General features: G+C 42.1%; 1 protein-coding gene across 1 annotated transcript in view; it reads right to left on the bottom strand.

The window, feature by feature from the left end:
- The window catches only part of UBTD1 (ubiquitin domain containing 1), a 142,466-nt gene that overhangs the window by 36,424 nt on the left and 84,645 nt on the right, over positions 1–21,397 (bottom strand). The gene's annotated exons all lie outside the window — the stretch shown is intronic.

Here is a 21,397-nt window from a genome sequence, read left to right as displayed (position 1 = left end):
CGTCTCTCTCCCCTCCCCTCCTCTGCCCTCCCATCCCATCCATGTCCAGCAATCCTCCCCTCCCCTCCACTCCATACCTGAGGTCGCAGCAGCGGCAGGCTAGGCTCGGCTCATGTCGCCTCCAGCCTTCCCTCTCAGTGTTCCGCCCTCCTCTGATGTCATTTCATCCTTCCACGAGGGCGGGACACTGAGAGGGAAAGGAACAACACTGAGAGGGGAACGCTGTTGGTGAGCTGACGTAAGCTCATTTGCTTACGGTTCTAGACAGCCATCCATCCAGGGACACGGACAAATTATTATATTAAGATTATATATATATATATATATATATATATATGCAAGTAAGTGCACACATTTGCGCTCATGTTGTGTGCAGGTATTCCTGGAGGCATAGGGTTTTGTTTTTTCATTTTTTTAATGAAAAGTTTTGCAAATTACAAACAAGCAAGTAAAATTTGCAACAAAATAAAACTTTCCATCAACAAATGGAAGGATAAAACTAACAAAATTAAAGACTACATCATGGGAAAGTGACCTGAATGTGCAGAATAAGAGAATATTATAGGGTTACATAAGAATGATGTTAAAACACTTCCCGCAACAATTTTGCCCGACTTCCCCAAGGAAAAAAAAATTAAAAAAAAAACTACTTGTTCATAAGGAAGGCCTCCAACTGAGAAGGATCATTACAAATGTAATTAACTTGTTAATAGGAAATTAAGCATCTACAAGGAAAACACACAAAAAAGTAGCTCCAATAGCTAACACTTAGGTTTTAGCTGAAGAAATTGCCTTCTCAGTTGGGTAGCTCTAGAAACATCAGGAGAAATGGTTATTTTCTGACCACATAAAAGTTTATTTTTATTTTTAGAAAAATACCCCCCTCCCCCCTTTACTAAGCTGAGCTAGCTGCTGGTGGTGCGCTAATGCCAACACAGCCCATTCCCTTTGAATGGGCCGTGTCGTCGTTGCCAGGGACGTTGTTAGTAAACAGGGAGGTAAGTTTTCAAGACTGATCGTTTGCCTTTTTCTGTAGCAAGAGTAACAAGCAAAGTCGCCCTAAAAGACATGATATCCTGAGAAGTTTCCAAAACTTGATTTTGCAATTGTAGGATCATTCTCAACCTGTTCTTCGTGTTCTAATTCGTTGACAGAACTGGTAATATAATATAATTTAAACAGTAAAATACTATCTGCCTCCGTCATCTGCAAAACTGATTTTAGATAATTATGAAACAAAATCTCTGGTAGTAGAAGATGGGTTCTTGGAAAATGTAACAACCTAAGGGCTCTATTTACTAAGCTGCGCTGTAAGCATGCTAACGCTTTTAACGCGGGCTAACACTCGAGACACCCATATATTCCTATGGAGGTCTCTAGTGTTAGCATGTGCTAAAAACGCTAGTGCATTTTAGTAAACGAAGCACTAAGGTTCTTAATCCCTTAGAGAATTTTCCAAGAATTCTACGTGCCTATGAAGAGTTAAAGTGTCCTTAACTCTTGCTGCTCCCAAAGACTGCAATGAAGTCAACTGAGAACAGAAAACATCACAAGTATCCTTGATCTTAAGTCTACCATCTACCTCAGTCAATTTCTCAGCAGTACCTTGTGAAAATTTAACAACCTGATCAGTCATACCCTTCAATGATATGTTATTAGACAACTAGTAAAAAAGGCCCGTTTCTGACACAAATGAAATGGGCGCTAGCAAGGTTTTCCTCGGAGTGTGTATGTTTGAGAGAGTGTATGTGAGAGTGACTATGTGTGAGAGAGAGAGTGAATGTGCGAGTGTGTGTGTGTGAGAGAAAGAGAGTGAGTCTGGGTGCGAGTGTGTCTGTGAGAATGAGAGTGTGTGCAAGTGCGTGTGTGAGACACAGTGTGAGAGAGAGAGAGAGAGTGTGTTTCACACAGATACAGTGTGTGCGAGAGAGAGTATGTGTGAGACACAGACTCTCTGTGAGACTGAGTGTATGAGACCAAGTGACTGTGTGAGTGACTGTGTGACACATAGAAAGTGAATGTGATACAGTGTGAGACATAGAATGTGTGAGAGTTAGAGAGAGAAAGACATTGACTGTGAAAGAGAGAGTGTGTGTGTGAGAAAGAGTGTGTGTGACAGATATACCTCCCCCCTCCCTCCCTCTCTCTGGTGTCAGGCCCCCCCATCTCTCTCTCTGGTGTCTGAGCGTTACTGTGCAGGACACTGAGCTCTGGCTGTGCTTCAAGGAACTGACCAATCCTATTTAATAGAATGCACCTCCAACATTCTGAAGCTGAGAAACCTTGTGTGGTTGGTCACTTTTGCTTGTGACGAACCCAGAAGTACGTGATGTCAATTCAGGAGATGGATACAGAAAGCAGGAATGCCTCAGCCATGCAGTCAGCTTCAGAATGTTGGAGGTGTGTTTTATTATATAGGATAAGGCCCAAATGTCCTTCAGAGTAACCTGGTCAGGAGCTGTAGGAAAGAGAGACCACTTGCTGAGTCTACAGGCAAGGATAGCGGTACTGGAATAGGCAAATAAGTTTTCTTAACCACAGATGGAGGGCTTGGTTTCTCGTTCACATTTACTTCACTGCCAGTAGCTATTTTACGTGGTTTTAAAGGAAATTGCTCAATGAAACCTCCAGGGGCTGGGAGAGGAACCCTTTCAGTGGGGCTAAATGACACCCCCAGACTTGAGGCAGACTGAGATGAGGAGTTAAGCAGAGTCATAGTACTCACCAGAACTGGAGTAACCCAGCGCTTGTCCACTGGACCGTTCACAGTAATGGATGGGGGTAGAAGCTGCCTTTGCCTTGACCTTCCTTTTTACCATTATGAAAGGAAGAATATCTGAAAGACCTAGTACGCCAAAGAGGCACCTAAGGGGTGCGACACCCTTTGGTCATGCACCCCATGGGCCATGCAACTGCGGTCATGAGCAAGGAGGCTCAAACATATACGCAGCTGATGATGTCACAGTCGGGAGATGTGGCTTCCCGCCATGCAATGTTACCAGAACCAAAGTTCTCTCCCCACTGGCTCCCTGCAATCAGCTGCTGCTGGCTCTCTAACTCCACACACCAGGTCAGCTCCCTAAGGGCCATAGGAGCCACCTTTTCAAAATTATTGGGGGTGCTAAGCCCAATGGAAATGACCCCTCCCTGGACACATACAAGGAATTTTCTCAATATTGGGGGTGCTCAAGCACCCACAGCACCCACAGAGTCGGCTCCAATGCTAGGGGCATTTCTATAACTTGACACTTCATTTTAGGTGCCCCAATGCCAAGTGCTGAGCAGCATTTCCATAATGGCATCTGTGGGCCAAGATGCCATTATAGAATAGTAGCATGAATCAGTACTGGCGCACCTAAATGTAGGAGCCAACATTTACGCCATGTCTGTAGTAGGCGTAGCTGTGACGCTTGCAACTTACACATGTAACTAACAGAATAATATAAGACCCACCCATTACTCCTGAGGGAATTCTGCACGACTGCACATTACAGAATTTGCACCCACAGTGAACCATCTGCTCATTACACATGTGGATTTTTTTCTGCTTAAATGCTCCTCGCTATTTCAGCAGCATAAACAATAAGTACAGCGTCTGACTCTTAACAAGCTGAACACTGCCCAATGGCTGTAAGCTAACAGTTGCTAGTCACCTTTTCAAGTAACAACAAAAATGGGGGGGGGGGGGGTTCACCCACTGCACGGTAAGCTTATGCTGCCCACCATCTCACCCAAATCCACTAAGGCTTGACAATTTGTACAGAAGAATGCAGTGTTACTATTACAAACTTTAAAGCTATGACTTTGATGTGTGCATATTCATATCTGTTTTTCAGAAAAGCTGTTCTGTATGTGTTGGGTGTACCTGCAATTAGGATAAGTAGACTGGGACTTGGTAACTAGAAATATTCATCCAAACAAGTTTGGCAGCTTACACTTATTACTGCAGCACTGAGTTTTCATAACTGCAATGTCCCCTTTTATAAAGTGTCGACAGTTGTCCAACAAGAACTCTGTTTTAATCTTATGGTTTCTGTGAGCTGTGTATGTAATATAAAATCTTAACTCTGAATGTATGACCCTCACATTTTTTGAGGCTGCTGAGCTTAGCAGAAGGAGCTGCCTCAGTGGCCTTGTTATGTTTATATCATGTGGAAGGTGTTGGCTCAGTGCCCTAGTCTAGTCTCTGTTTCCTGGGATAGCTGGCCAACACGAGAATCGTAGGGTAGCTGGAAATGAAGGTTCATTGTGCTACAGCCCAGTGGAGACCAGTTTTGATTCAGTTGAAAATGTTCATTTTCCCCTTGCCTCCTTCCCCCTAAAAAAAAATTGTTTTCTGGAGTAAAACTGTATTTGTAACATGGGTAAGATGTAGCAGAGGCTTGATGGATTATGTTTAAACTGAGATTTAATATCATGCATTCTTCTGAGATAAACCTAGTTATTTATGTTATATTTGCTGATGCCTCGGTGGGAGATGAAAACTGTATCTGAATTCAAGAAAGCTTGGGACAAGTACATAGGATCTCTTAGGGAGTGAAAGGCAGATTGAATAGGCCACATAGTCTTTATCTGCCTTCATTGCGCTATATTTTTAACTTACTTTAAATACACGAGCAGCCATAGTCCCTTTTGGAACAATGATCAGAAGCCCCGTGCTGTTCCAAACAGCGCTCTAAAAGTGGCACTGGAACAGCGCGAGGCTATAACACCCCTATGATCAAACCTAACAGTATGCAAATTTATGCACCCTATTAGCTCTGATCATAGGGGTAACTTCTACGGGAGGACTGTGCCTGAGCACAAGTGCAAAGTGATGCATGTAGGCAAGAGGAACCCAAACTATAGCTCTGTGATGCATGATGCCACATTAAGAGTCACCGCCCAGGAAAAGGATCTAGATTTCATCATTGATGATATGCTGAAACCCTCTGCTCAGTGTGCAAGAAATTATTAGGAAAGGAATGGAGAACCAAGATTACTTTATAAAGCCTTTGTATCGCTCCATGGTGCAACCGCATCTCGAATATTGAGTGCAATTCTGGTCACTGCATCTCAAGAAAGATATAGCGGAATTAGAAAAGGTACAGAGAAGGATGATTAAAATGATGATGAAAATGATAAAAGGGATGGGACGATTTTCCTATGAGGAAAGGCTAAAGAGGATAGGGATCTTCAGGTTCGAGAAGAGATGGCTGAGAGGAGATATGATAAAGGTCTATAAGATACCGAGTGGAGTGGAATGGGTAGATGTGAATTGCTGGTTTACGCTTTCCAAAAATACAAGAATTAGGGGGCACACGATGAAGCAACTAAGAAGTACATTTAAAACACACCAGAGAAGATATTTCTTCACTAAACATGTAATTAAATTAATTGCCCGAGAATGCGGTAAGCGCAGTTAGCTTAGCAGAGTTTACAAAAGATTTGGACAAGTTCCTAAAAAAAATTTCATAAGCCATTATTAAGATGGACTTAGAGGTCTTATCGCCCTATCTCCCTCCTAAACTGTGATGCAAAACTGTATGCCAAGGTATTGGCTAATAGATTATCTCGCATACTGCTAGACTTAATATTCTCCCCACAGGTGGGCTTTGTGAAGGGCAGGGCAGTGACTAGGATTGTTTGGGCACTTTTGGCTTCCTTGGAGGTGGTGGAGAGACTTCGTTTACTATCTCTATTAATCAGCTTTGACGCGGAGAAGGCCTTTGATCGCGTCATATGGTCATTCCTTTTTGCCATAATGAGAAAAGTGGGCTTGGAGGGCTTCTTTGGCGAGGCAGTGAAGGTCTTATATTCAGACCCTCATGCATTTTTGTTTGTAAATGGAGAAAGGTCCAGGCGTTCCCTATTCATAGGGGTACGAGGCAAGGGTGCCCATGGTCCTCTTTGTTATTTGTATTAATACTAGATCCACTTCTTAGGGATATTAGGTCTCACCCAAAGATTTCAGGAGTTTCCATTGGGAAATCTACGATCCTGATCTCAGCATTTGCGGACGATTTACTTATACATCTTACACACCCTCGGAGATCTTTAACAGCGCTTTTGGAGTTATTTCAGGAATTTGGGGATTTTTCTGGGTTTAAATTGAATTTTTCAAAGACGCTGGCTCTCACCTCTACAAAGCAGTTGAGACACGAATGGGGGGAGGGCTTCCCTTTCCATTGGGCTCGCAAATCTTTTACATACCTGGGAATAAAGATTGGCATGAAAAGAGCGTCTCTATACCAGGCTAATATTGCTAGTTTGTTAGAACGGACCATGGAACACCTAAATAAATGGAAATCTTTGCTTCTCACCTTGCATGGCAGAATTCACTTGTTTCGTATGGTGGAGTTTCCGAGGTGGCTATATGTAATGCAGATGCTCCCCCTTCGTATCCTAAATATGGATTTGCAGATGTTATATAAACATCTATGCACATTTATCTGGGGTGGTAAGAAATCAAAACTAGCAATACAGCTTATGTTGGGGTCCTGGAGGGAGGGTGGCTTGGGCATCCTGCACCTACGGAGATACAACCAGGCGTGTTTACTACGTCACTTGGGGGACTGGCTCCTCCATAGAGAGAATTTTACTCCCAGGCAGTTGGAGGACTATTTTAAGTCCGTGTCACCTGTACTTTTTGTTGCAAGCCCCGAGGCTGACTATTCCAGCCTGCTTCCGGAATAGCGTTTTGTTGCGGCCATTACTGGAACTTTGGAAGGATTTGACCAGACGCTGGGGAATAGACTTGGAGGTCTCTGATTTATTGCCTTTGCAGGGCAATCTAGCGTTTTCCCCAGGCTCAGAGAATCAGGCGTTTTGGAGATGGGCGAGCATGGGTATAATGAGATTGGAACATGTTTTAACTGCAGGAGGGACCTTGTTGAATCTGGGGGCAATAGGGGTTGGCTTTGACCTTAGCAACATATTTGTGTACAATCAGCTGACACATTATGTCTCTAGGCTGCGCGGTGAGGCTTTGGGGGCAGGACATGGTAGACACGTTCGAGATCTGTTTGGTTCGGTCTCGGGGGAACGGATCTCAGTTTCAGGCCTGTATAGGGTGCTAAAAAGGTTGGCCATAAGTAAGGATAAATTGCATATTGCGGCCCGCTGGGCATGAGATCTGAGACGTCCGGTTCTAATGATAGATTTTAATAAGTTAACAGCCCGTATTCCTACAATGTCCATGAACACGGATCTTCGCGAATGCCAATACAGAATCCTACATAGAGCATATCTGACCAAGGCCCTAATTTTTAGAATGGGAGGGGTGGAGGAGCCTCTTTGCTCTAAATGCAAATATGGGGTGAGCTCTTTTTTTCATTCTTTATGGGAATGCCCGAAGGTTCATTTTTTTGGGGGTCCCTGTTTAAATTTTTGGGAGGCCTGTTGAGGACCCAGATAACGCTTTCTCCTTTGGGCGCACTGCTGGATAAACATGAATCTTTTGCTTTGAATTGTGGGGGTGCATTTCTATTAGTACGTAAAATCAACTAAAAAACACAATTGGTGGTGTGGAGATTTAACAATGTCTAAATATTCAAATTTTCACGCGTAAACAAAATAACAATATTATTGGGGGAAAAGCCTCAAAGAGCTCCTAGATTAAATATTAATCTATAGGAGCTGAAACAGACCAACTAGTCTTCTCTTCATCATAGGCAAAGGTGCAGCACTATATAACCTTAACTGGCTGCACTCTAGTGCATATTTTCAAAGCACTTTGGGAGGCTAAGTTCCATAGGTTTCTATGGAACTTTGGGAGGCTAAGTGCTTTGAAAATTAGCATGTATGGGTACTAATATATTTATTTTTGTATTTTTTTTGGTGAATCTCATCATTGTTGCGTGATGGTTACTGGAACATGCCAAACAATCTAATATATTGCACTTAACTTTATTGCATAGCGTGCCATTCGATGCTGCTCCACGCTGTGCTATTCCACTCTTTGTTACCCTGAGCCAAAGAGTGGAATAGCATAGCGTGGAGCAGCATCGAATGGCACGCTATGCAATAAAGTTAAGTGCAATATATTAGATTGTTTGGCATGTTCCAGTAACCATCACGCAACAATGATGAGATTCACCAAAAAAATACAAAAATAAATATATTAGTATCCATAGAGTACTAGAGTGCAGCCAGTTAAGGTTATATAGTGCTGCACCAATAAGGGGTTTTTGCCTATGATGAAGAGAAGACTAGTTGGTCTGTTTCAGCTCCGATAGATGAATATTTAATCTAGGAGTTTTTGAGGCTTTTCCCCAATAATATTGTTATTTTGTATACGAGTGGAAATATTAGTACGTAAAGCCTGTATGTTGGGGAAAAGGGTTATTCTCTGCTTATGGAAGGGGGCGTCACCACCTGATTATTGGCACTGGCATAATAAATTGCACAAACTCATGTTATTAGAATGCCGGGTGGTTGGGTTATCTTCTCGGAGGCACCATTTGTTCCTCGCTACTTGGGAGCCATATATACAGTCTTTGTCCCCTAGAGCTCAAAGCTTTGTTTTGAATTCTCTTCCAAATCATTGAACTAGTTTTTTTTTTGGGGGGGGGGCGGGGAGGAGAGGAGGGAGGTTTGGGGGATACTCTTCTGCACCACTCGTGGGGGTGGTCTGTTTGTAGGTTGCATGTCTTGTATGGAGCATATTCAGATAATCCTTCACAAGAATGTTGGTATATAGGTCGCGAGAGGCTATAAGAGACAAGGTCTCTCGCTTGGAGGGGTTTTATTAGTATATTTAATGTGGTTGTTGTATGTGACCATTTTGTAAACAGGGTTCATATGTTTATGCACTTCCATGAAGAATTGAGATAATAATAATAATACTGTGCAAGGGAGGGAATGTTAATTTTTTTTGATGATGTCACCATTATCTCTTTCGCGCGCAGAAGGATATGTTAATTTCTTTGTTGGTTGTATATTGAACGTGTTGATTGATGAATCATCAATAAAAATTGTTGAAACTAAAAAAAAAAAGATGGACTTAGGGAAATCCATTGCTTATTCCTGGGATAAGCAGCATAAAATATGTTTTGGGATCTTGCCAGGTACTTGGACCTAGATCTGCCACTGCTGGAAACAAGATAATGGGGTTGATGGACCTTTGGCCTGTTCCACTATGGCAATGCTTATGTTCTCAACTTTTTGAAAGAAGAAAAAATGCCCTCCCCCCAACAAATAACTAAAACGAGGGAGTAAATAAACTGTACTCCTCAGCTCCTGAGTTAAAAGTTCCCCCTCCCCCATATTAGTATTACACGCGCATTCTTTAAACTAGTCTCTTATTTTCTTACTTCTGTTACTCTACCATCTATATATTCCATCTTTGCTTACACCCTATGCTGCCTATTAAAATGTATTGCTGTTTGAATATTTTTACTGTTGTAATTGTCTATTGCTTATGTTTGACTTATTCTTGCTGTACACCAAAAGGCAGTAAATAAATCCAAAATCAATCAATAAATAAATGAATATATTCTGCATTCATAGATGCCCCAACTCCTCTACCACCAGTGTGTGCAAAGCATGCAGAGCAGAAAGAGGACACTTCCCCATAAAGCTTACCATACAAAAAACAAAAAAACTGAATCTGGTTTCATCTCAGTAACAGCAACATAAAGCCTCCCAGTACTAGGTATGTTATGAAGTAATACAAAAAGATTTAAAAAAGAAAAAGTCATCCCAAGCCTTAGAGCAAATCTACCATCACCAACTTCTAAATCTCACACCACACTAACCAAATACCCAGCTTTGGTTACACATGCAGAGCACAGACGTTCAAATATTTGAAAAGTATTAATCCGCAAACGAACCTTTTCCGGAGGTGCGAAGGCGGTAGAACGAGAGGACATGAAATGAGATTGAAGGGGGGCAGACTCAAGAAAAATGTCAGGAAGTATTTTTTCACGGAGAGAGTAGTGGATGCTTGGAATGCCCTCCCGCGGGAGGTGGTGGAAATTAAAACGGTAACAGAATTCAAACATGTGTGGGATAAACATAAAGGAATCCTGATCAGAAGGAATGGATCCTAAGGAGCTTAGCCGAGATTGGGTGGCGGGGCTGGTGGTTGGGAGACGGGGATAGTGCTGGGCAGACTTATACGGTCTGTGCCCTGAAGACGACAGGTACAAATCAAAGTAGGGTATACACAAAAAGTAGCACATATGAGTTTATCTTGTTGGGCAGACTGGATGGACCATGCAGGTCTTTTTCTGCCGTCATTTACTATGTTACTATGTTACAGACAGACTCTCCAGGTGGCATTCATAACAGTGTTTGATTGAAGCGATAGGAAATCGCTTCAATAAGTCGTCACTTTAATGGAGATGAGTCTTTAAAAATACCTTTTTGATAGCGATGCGCCCGTGACAAACTGCAGTGCAGACACTATACAAAGGAATTGTTGGGAAAAGAACAGAAAATAAATCAAAGAATATTATAATGTCTCTGTATCGTTCCATGGTCCTATCTCACCTTGAGAATTGTATGCCATTCTGGTTGCTATACTCTCAACGTAGCGGAATTAGAATAGGCTCAAAGAAGGGCAACCAAAATGATAAAGGGGATAGAACTCTTCTCGTATGAGGAAAGGTGTAAGAGGTTAGGTCTCTTCAGCTTGGAAAAGAGAGATGTCTAAGGGGGGATATGATAGAGGTCTACAAAATCCCAAGTGGAGTAGAATGGGTAAACATGATTGTTTACTCCTGCAAAAAGTACAAAGACAACTGGACACTCCAGTGGAGAAGCAGCGGGCTGAGTATTAGGGGAGCTCAGTTCAAATCCCACTGATGTTCATTATAATCGTGAGCAGGTCACTTAATCCTCTATTGCCTTAGGTACAAATTTAGATTGTCAACCCTCCAGGGACAGAAAAATATCTACTGTACCTGAATGTACACCACATCAAAAGCTCTTGGGCTTGTAGGTAGTATATAAATAACTTTTAAATAAATAGGAGAAAATATTTTTTCACTCAACAAATAGTTAAGCTGTGGAACTCATTGCTGGAGGAGGTCATAACACCAGTTAGCGTACTTGGGTTTAAAAAAGGTTTTGACAAGTTCCTGGAGGAAAAGTTCCTAATCTGCTATTAGACATGGGGAAAGCCACTACTTATCCCTTGGATCAGTAGCATGAAATCTTGCTCTTCTATGGGATTCTGTGTCAGCTACTTGTGACCTGGATTGGCCACAGTTGGAAGCAGGAATCGGTCTAACTCAGTATGACTCTTCTTATATTCTTAAGGAAATACTTCTGTATGGAAAGGTGATGAATTTGTGGAACAGCCTCCCAGTGGAGGTGGCGGAGATGAAGACTATCTGAATTCAAGAACGCTTGGGACAAGAACATAGGAACTCTAAGGAAGAGGAAGGGACAGTAGATGGTATAGATGGGAGACTGGATAGGCCATATGGTCTTTGTCCAATGTTATGTTACTCCTAAGTTTACCACCCTGCAACCTCATTCATGTCCTCTAGTTCTACCGCTTCCCCTTCTCTGAAAAGGGTTTGTTTGTAATATATTAGTATACATTCATTGCAAAAAAAAAAATGAGAAGGCAATCTGGTTTGGTTGGCAACTCTTATACAATGACTTTGTTTAAAGAACCCCAGAGAATTACATAGAAGGCAACCATGTATACCTCTAAAAAAAAACAGGGCACCTTAGCTTTGCAATATGCTTTCTAAACTAAAAACTCTGCAACTCCCATTGGCAACCTTGTACTGAGAGGATAGCGACCACGACTGGCTAGAGTGGGAGCTTTAGCAATACTGAAAGAGTGTCAGCGGATGCTTTATTTGGAGCCCTGGAAAAGAAGACGTGGGAAGCAGAAAATACTCCATTTAGGGGAAAAATGTTTTTAGACATAACCCATCTCACTGACTGATGGAACTCTTAATCAAATTAATAAGCAACATGGATTTTGTTTCTACAAATTCCCATTTGCACTGTCACTCAGAGCCATTTGTTGCTGTTGTTGTTGTTAACTGTAAAGGCCACCCTTCAGGGGTGGTGTGATCACTGGGGGACCCACCCCACAATAGCCAGGCCCCCTGCAACCAGTCACAGAATCTATGACAAGGCAGAATTGGTGTGTAGAGCCTGAGCTCTTTCATTAAAACTTGGAGTCCAAGGGTCAGTTTTAGCAGACAATGGAATAGGTGCCGGTATTCAGTACCCCCTCAAAAAAAAAAAGCCCTGTGTAAAGGTGTGGGAATGTGACTACCTGCTGGAGACACGACTGTCAGACAGGTAGACAGGCAGGACGCGAGACTGAATACCATCCAAATTCCAGATTGCAGAAAAATTGCCGTAACTAGAGAGGTGGGTCAGCACTTAGTGGCATCCGCCCCACCTGCAGTTTGTGATATGGAAAGTGCAGACTTGGAAATGAGACAGAAAAGACAGACTGACAACCAAATCTTTTTCACAAGTTTTTTTAGAAATCTGAAGAGATGAGGAGAAATGTGGTCATGGTTTGTAATGCAGAAGTTCCCAGACGAATGCAGGTGGCGATTCAGTGCCTATACTTGGACGTTGCCCGTATCATGCAGGGACTGCATCTACACCTCATTATGAACAATGCCCCACATTCACAGAACTGTAGGAGAAGAGCGAGAAAAATGCACTACACAAGGTAACCAAAGACACAAAAAAGACTCACATACAGAGCCTGGCAGGTCCCTTCTCCAAAGGGCCTACATTCATGTTTACCAAATAGATGGGAATTGAGAAGAAAGGGAAATGGGATGAGATTTGATATATTACCTTTCTGTGGTTACAATCAAAGCTGTTTCCATATTATATACAGGTACTTATTTTGTACCTGGGGCAATGGAGGGTTAGGTGACTTGCCCAAAGTCACAAGGAGCTGCAGCAGGAATTGAACCCACTTTCCCCGATTCTTAGGTCACACTGCACTAACCATTAGGTAATGGCTCTGCAGCCACACAGAGTGCAAGGGAGGCAGGGGTATCAAAATTGCTCCCTGTCCATTGTCTCCTCCTCTTGGCTATGACAGAGTGGGCGGGCGGGGGGGGGGGGGGGGGGGGGAACAGCTGCACAGTGTGCAATTCCAGCTCAGTACACTGCTGACATAGAGAATACACTACTTTTGAAACAACAATACTTCACTGCATTAAAGACATACAGCTCTGATTTTGAAAGCAATAAAATGTTTTGTTTGTAGTATTTTGATACTTTAATTCAGTACTGTAGCAAGAAGAGAAAGCGTAACTGGCGAAGTCTCCCAACACCTGAACGATCTCATTCACCAGATGTATTTACTATTTGCATAGCTTGCTTCTTAGTTCAAATGTAATTTGCTTAGCTCAGATAATAGGAAAACCACACCTGTTTGCGGCCTTCCACGAGCAGGATTGTAGAGCTCTACACTAGAGAATCATTGCTGGCACACTTAACATGTCTCTTGCAATCAAGACATGACCATCAATGAGGTATGAGAGTAGTGACAGATCAGATTACTACTATAAATATAAATCACTTCTATAGCGCTACCAGCCGTATCAGTTTGTATCAGTTCTGCTGATACAAACAGTAATATGAGTGGAACAGTAATATGAGTGGAATTTAAAAAAAAAATGGTCCGTCTACTCAGCAACTGAATCATGAACAGGAAAATCTTAGTCCTGTGAACAGCAAATAATCGCAGAGAAACTAACAAGGAGAACCTAAGGGAAGGTTTCATGATGCTCTCTGTTTCCTTGTCTGACCACAACCACTAACCTATGCTTTGTGACATCACAATGGAATTGAACTAGTCCCTTTCCCTTCAAACAAGGAAAAGAAAACAGAGATTCTAAGTGTCCGGTGCACCATGGGCACAAGAGAGGACTATAGGGTGCTCTATTCTCTGTGGAACAAATTTGAATGAAATTGGATTTATGGTGCAAATGTTAAGACAACAGCATAATGATTTTAAAGCCAGATACTCTGTAGGGAACTAGGCTAAAATGTTGCCTAATTTATAGAAATGATACCAGTCTCCATTAATTCATTGATAGAACACTACTACTGGATTCCTAGTTATTAATTTCCAACTGCGGTATAATATGAGGTTAGTGTTTCCTTTTTAAATTAAATAGTTATAAAGAAGCACCTGTGCTGTGGCAATTTTTTCCTATCTCACTCATCCTTTTTCCTTGCAGAGACAAAGCCCTTAAGACCACACTCCTACTTGAATCATAAGAGGGTAAACTGGCAGGCCTTGGTACGTAACTCCTCCACATGACCTGCTTCTTGTGGAGATATTAGGTTGCAGGCTGTGACCAGCCTCGTTTCTAATCCTCTCATTCTAAACCTGCACTTCATTAAGTGGCCAGAGAACAAGGCTGTTACCAGGTACCTAAAGGTCACTTTCAGCAAAGTATTTATAGCTTAGAGAATTAGCCACTTGTTAATCTGCAATCAACAGTACTGTAGGGATTTTTCAAAAGACCTCTGAGATGGTGCAACATTGGCACTTGGCCAGAAGGGATACTACGTGTGCTGGATACTATACACAGGTACAAAATATACTATGGCAGAGAACATACGATTGTGGAGTAGCCGCTTAGTGGTTAGAGCACCCGTCTTAACATCCAGAGGTGGCCGGTTCAAATCCCACTGCTGCTCCTTGTGATCTTGGGCAAGTCACTTAACCCTCCATTGCCTCAGGTACAAACTTAGATTGTGAGCCTTCCTGGGACAGAGAAATATCCAGAGTACCTGAATGTAACTCACCTTGAGCTACTACTGAAAAAGGTGTAAGCAAAATCCAAAATAAATAAAATAAGAGCTGCCCTCATCCTATCCGTCCAGCTTAAGTTCTTCCATTTGCTATACTCACTCCACCCCGTCTGCATCCAAATCTATTCCCACAACTACCTTCCATATCAGTCCCAAGCAAGCTCCCTATGAGGAAAGGCTGAAGCATCTATGGCTCTTCAGCTTGGAGAAGAGACAGCTGAGGGGAGATAGGATAGAGATCTATAAAATAATGAATGGAGTGGAATAGGTAGACGTGAATCCTTTGTTTACTCTTTCCAAAAATACAAGGACTAGGGGGCATGCGATGAAGCTACAAAGTAGTAAATTTAAAATAAATCAGAGAAAAGTTTTCTTCACTCAACGTGTAATTAAACTCTGGAATTTGTTGCCAGAGAATGTGGTAAAGGAAGTTAGCTTAGCGGGGTTTAAAAAAAAGGTTTGGCCGTCTTCCTGAAGGAAAAGTCCATAGACCATTATTAAAATGACATCGGGAAAATCCACTACTTATTTCTGGAATAAGCAGCATAAAATGTATTGAACTTTTGGGGGATCTTGCCAGGTATTTGTGACCTGGATTGGCCACTGTTGGAAACAGGATGCTGGGCTTGATGGACCTTTGTTCTGTCCCAGTGTGGCAATACTTACGTACTTAGATAGCAGTGACAAGAGAAGGATGCTGTTCAAGGCTTCGTCGGATACCAGACAGCCACACTACTTATAAAGCACAAGTGGCACTACGCAGGTTTCAAACCTCATCATGTATTGTTGCCCACATTTAGGGGCCCTTTCACTAAGCCGCACTAAAACATGGCCAGTGCTGTTTGCCGCACACTGTAGTCACTTTTAGCAAAGCAGTAAAATAGCCGCATTTGTATTTTTCCCCCTCCCGCTTAGCACATGGCCATTAGGATGGGAGCCCTTACCACCACCTATTTACTAGGCGGTAAGGGCTCCTGCACTAATCAGGCAGCAAGCAACAATGTACCCAAGCTACCCAATCAGTGCAGGGCATGCCTATTCTCCACCCATAGACACGCCTCCCATGCTAAACAATAGATGGGATTAGTGCCCGGTGATCAACACACTACTGTAGAATGCTTCAGCACATCCCACAGAAGTGTTTTTGGCGAGTGGGAGGCACATACTAGTGCCAACCGTAGCTTGGTAAAATGGTCCCTTAGTCTGATATTGTACTGTGAAATGAATATGAATTTTTTTTTAACCATAAAACTGACCCTCTTTCTCCTCTGCTCTCCCCCCTCCCCCCCCATCACTTCTTTTTCTCTGTTTCTCCCCAGTTTCTGCTCCTCCTCTTCTAATGATATCCTGTGAACGGGTCCTTGTCATCCCACGCAGAAGCCAGGTCCAAGGCCAGGCAGGTGACGACAGCACTAGGAAAGGGGAGAGGAAGATGAGAAATAAACCCCACAGATAATAAACCAACTCGGAGTCCTGAGCAAATAGAGTACCTGAAGGTGGAAAGAGAGTATTGACTGCAGGCTAGAATTCGACTTTTGCAACTTTGCTGTGCAGCAGGTTGTCTCTAAAGCAAGGGCAAAGATCAAGAGTGATAAAAAGGAACAAACAAAAAGATAGGGTAGGTAGAGAGAGAAAGACTTGAAAAATAAAACAAACGGAAACAAAGTTCTGGAAGGACCCAGACAAAGATCCATTTTCTTTTTGGTCACAAATGTACTAAATAGATATCATTGATGTTTAGAATTAATAGAAACTTGGTTTCCTTTCACAAGCTGAAACTAAATAAAGAGAAAAGAAAATACTTATGGATAGATCCATCCGACACAAAATGGAGTAACCTTCCTCCTATTGGAGGTGTAAATTGTAAATTAGAATCCTCCTCCAAGGTGTTAGGAGTAGAAGTTGACAGTCAACTTTCCATGGTTCTTTAAGTTAATAAAAATTCCTTCATGTTTATTTATGTTATTTATTTCTTAGGATTTATTTACCACCTTTTTGAAGGAATTCACTCAAGGTGTTGTTAAAGAAATTCTGAACTACAGGTATTCGGACAACTTTTGATCCCTTCGCTTTTAGACTCATTGTTCAAATCTTATCATCATCTCAAATACATTACTGCAATATTGTTTATAGTGGTTGTTCTAAAGTTTTAAATCAAACTTCAGGTGGTCCATAACGCAACACCAAGGGTGATTTATTCTGCTCAAAAATATTACTCTGTTACCCCATTTTTCTTAAAACTGCATTGGCTGCCTATTGAAGGTAGAGTGCAATTTAGACTTTGCACTCTTATCTGAAAGTTGTTATATAGCAATACACCTGCACATATGACCGATTTCTTTCAGCTTTTGAATGGAAACATTTTACACTTTCAGGAAATCAGCTGCTATTAATGGCCTAGTGGTTAGAGTGGTGGACTTTGGTCCTGGGGAACTGGGTTCAATTCCCACTGCAGGCATAGGTGGCTCCTTGTGACTCTGGGCAAGTCACTTAACCCTCCATTGCCCCAGGTACAAATAAAGTACCTAAGCCGCATTGAGCCTGCCATGAGTGGGAAAGCGTGGGGTACAAAAAAAAAAATTCTTAACGTCTCCTTTATCTAAATCTTTCTTATTCAATAATTTTTTTTTGTCTAATCGATAGGGGATATTCTTTCCAGATCCGAAGCACTGGATGTCTGTTGATATAAATTGTAATTCCTACATGTTTATTAGCTGAATTGAACTTAAAAGGTAACTGCAGGTAATAAGACATGAAATGTAATATAATATCAAATTGAATTTTCCCATTAATCCTGTGGCATAAGGTCACAGTTGGAAAAGCAGCCAGATACAGTAATATACCCTATGACCAATCATGTATGAAGCTACCACAGTGCTTAACTAACTAGATCTGAATATCGAGGAGGGGGGTTACTTTTTGTGGTCCCCTCCCCCAAAGCCCCCCAAGAGCATCCACTCCCCTCCTGAGGCCTCCTCAGGTCTACCTTAAAGATGCCCTGGTGGTCTAGGGTAGGACAAGCAGGAGCAATCCCCAGTCATTCTTGCTCATGCCAGCTCTCGTTTCCTGTAGTGGTAGTCTCACAGGATTTTGTTTTCCTAGACTTCTCCCTTTTGTTACATTAAGTTGGTGTTCCTTTCTTATTTCTATTTTTGTGAGTCACTTTGCTATGGGTAACACAAAAGGTGCCAAATTATACTGAACAAGGATCAGGATTAACGCTCTTACAAAACATCCAGTCTAGAGCTGCCAGGACCTGGGGTCGGTATCACATCTCAAATACAATTCCTTCAAGGATGCGAAACCATCCAAACTCTGAAGGCAGCGGAGTGCCCAGTCAACTTGTGAATCTGGCGCAATGCAAGGCTCTGATATTACAGATCACTGGAAGAACATCTGGATTTCTATCAGAGATTTTTTGAAATTCTGCTAGCCTTTTAAAGAAAAGGGTGCTCAAATTAAGATTGATCTAGATGTATGGAGGGTAGCTTTATAACAGTCACTTTACCTGTGAAGGGCAATCATGGGCCTATGTGTGTTTATAAAACAGCAGCACAAAAATGATTTGGTGTACATTGACCTCAACTCAGAAGCAGGTATGAATGTTTGCAAATATTTTATGAACAATGAACATAAATGGTGAATCTGCCTGTGCTCCACCCAACATGCCTAGATCCAAATCAAGTAAAAGCACGCACATTCTCATTGCATATACCACAAGGGTAATTTATAAGAGGCATACTGAGATAAGCGCAAAATAACCCCTAATACCACTCCTGCAGATGTAAGTAAAAAAAAAAAAAGTTCTCTCTCAAGTTTGCTAAAGTAACACAGATGCTCTTCTCTCGCCAGCTCTCTTTTAAAACCGGTTTTTGAGCAAAAGGCAGTGTTTCCCAAACCTGGTCCTAGAAGCGCCCCAGCCTCTCTTCCATGAATAGTCATTGTGGATATCCTGAAAACCTAACTGGCTGGGGTGCCTCGAGAACCATGTTTTGGAACCACTGACGTAAGGGTATTCTAGCGACTGCTCGCTTCATTGACTCACACCAAAAAGAGGGGTAGAAGAAGTCTTGGAGACACTCTAGTGTGTCTCATCTTGGCAGTGTCTGAGCTGTCTCCGGGGTCATTCACATGTTGCCTTCCCTGGTAGTCCCACTGCTGTTCAGTCACAGACCAGCTACTTTCCAGCAAGACAACCCTCCATCTCCTGGTCAGGAGAATCCCTAGGATCTATGTTCTGCTAGAAATGCCACCAGACACTGCTTGATTAACGATGCTTACACTTCCCTTAGAAGCAAGTTCTCTTTATTCTGACCACCCTCACCTTAGTTCCTTATTTCATTGCATGGAATTGTTAATAATTATTCAAAATAAAAGGCCAAGAATCAATACAGGAACAGTTCCCAGATCGCACGTGACGTGCTGTTCCAGCTCTGAGGGGTTACTCCTTGCATTTCTTTTATTAATCTTTGAGGAAACTGTAGAAAAGCAAATGAAAAAACAGGAGGGAGGGGGACTATGCCTAATATATTTCATAGTCTTAGTCAGCTGTCCCTGACCAAACTGCCAATTATGTTTGCTCAATACTATAAATTCTGCTGGGAGTTACAGTAATACAAGGGAACGGTACAGTATCGGTGATGAAGTGCTTCTGTGTACGAAAGATGGAGTGGGACTTGGGGGGTGATTGTGTCCTAAGACCTTAAGATGGCCAAACAGGTCGAAAAGGCAACAGTCAAAGCCAGAAGGATGCTTAGGTGCACAAGGAGAGAGGTGACCAGCAGGAAAAAGAGGCGATAGTGCCCTTGTATAAGTCTTTGGTGAGGCCCCATTTGGAGTAATGCATGCAATTCTGGAGACCGCACCTATGGAAAGATACAAAAGGATGAAGTCAATCCAGAGGGTGGCTACCAAACTGGTAAACGGTCTCTGTCATAAAATATATAGAGACAGGCTTATGGACCTCAACATGTATATGCTAGAAGAGAGGCGGGAGAGAGGGGATATGATAGAGATGTCTAAATACCTCAGTGGCGTTAATGTACATGAGGCGAGCCTTTTCCAAATGAAGGAAAACTCTGGAATGAGAGGGCATAGGAAGAAGTTAAGAGGATTTAGGAGGAGTCTAAGAAAATACAATTTCACGGAAAGGATGGTATTGGTGGACACCCGGAATGGCCTCCCAGTGGAGGTCATGGAGACAAGAGCTGTGTTGGAATTTAAGAAAGCGTGGGACAAGCACGTGGGATCCCTTACGAAAAGGAGGAGTTCGTGGTTACTGAGGAAGGCAGACTGGATAGGCCATTTGGTCCTTACCTGCAGTCATGATTCTATGTTGCAAATGGAAAAAAAAAACTGTCTGCAAAACATGGTCCATGTAGGAGACCAGGACCTGCCAGTGCAAAGATATTCAAATATTTTTCTGTGTTTATTTTAAATGTTTTCATTTTTTGCACATTGAATGCAACCTTTTATCTTTCTTTTTTTTTTTTTTGGCTTTTGGTTTTGTTTTGAATATATTTTTGTATTAGTATCTTGTATTTAGAAGTGGCTTTAAAAATTAAAAATGTTTGTGCAATGATTATAACTATAGGGATATGCCACTTTAGCACTCTTTGGTGCCACTTCCATCTCATGTATGAGCACAACTTTATTTTTTTAAAAGTTGTGATTTTGTTTAAAATTATGCCACTTTAGCACTCTTTGGTGCCACTTCCATCTCATGTATGAGCACAACTTTATTTTTTTAAAAGTTGTGATTTTGTTTAAAATTATATAAGTTAGTGGAGGTTTGTCTTTGCAGCTTTTCTCTTCCTCTGCTTAATATGTTCTTATTGCCCCATTTTATTGTGGTAAAGCTACATGTGAGTATCCCCTGAGGCGCAGTCCAGTCCCAGAGATTAGAATAATATACCTATACAGCCTTTGCAGAGGATCGTCTAATGCTGATTCAAGTTTATCCACGTGTAATGAACTACAAAGCAAAGAAAGATTCTACTCATTTAAATGGTCACCATTTTTTATCTTATTCTGTACAGCTGCATCAATACCGAATACTTGATCAGTGGTGTTGCCACTGGGGGGGGGGAGCCTTAGGGCCCCCCACTTTGGACTTGGGCCCCGTATAGAACTGCAGCACCCCTTTACCTTTGCTGGAGGGGATGATAAAGCCTCACCAGACAAATAAATACAGTGCCACTGTTGCCCTCCTCCTCGTACTGCTTCCTTAAGGCAGAGGTTGGTGCGCGCCTTCAGCTGCCGATGCTGGGACTTCTCGCACATGAGAGTAAAACCAGCAAAGATATGTTTGGCACGTGCAGGGGGGGGGGGGGGAGGGGAGGAGGAAATAATGCCCCTGACCTTGATTTCAGTTGCATGAAGAGGCGTATGGAGAAATATATTTCACTAATCTAACCTAATATTTTTAGACCATCAAATTTCCCACAAGGGTCTGAAGTGGTTTACAATAAGATATAATATACAACGTAGAAAAACTCAAGGACAAAAGCATCCTAAAGTGACACTTCCCCTTACCTTAGAGAAGATCTCAGGAGGAAAAACATTTCTCCCTACCACAGCAAATGTAATATATTCATTTTATTTCATAGAGTTCTATACCACCTTTCAAACTATCAAAAATGTGATTCAA

The sequence above is a fragment of the Microcaecilia unicolor genome, chromosome 5 (genome assembly GCF_901765095.1).
Source record: "Microcaecilia unicolor chromosome 5, aMicUni1.1, whole genome shotgun sequence".
Lineage (NCBI taxonomy): Eukaryota > Metazoa > Chordata > Amphibia > Gymnophiona > Siphonopidae > Microcaecilia > Microcaecilia unicolor.
Note: the sequence above shows the minus strand (reverse complement) of the source record. Positions and strands in the feature narration are given on the sequence as shown.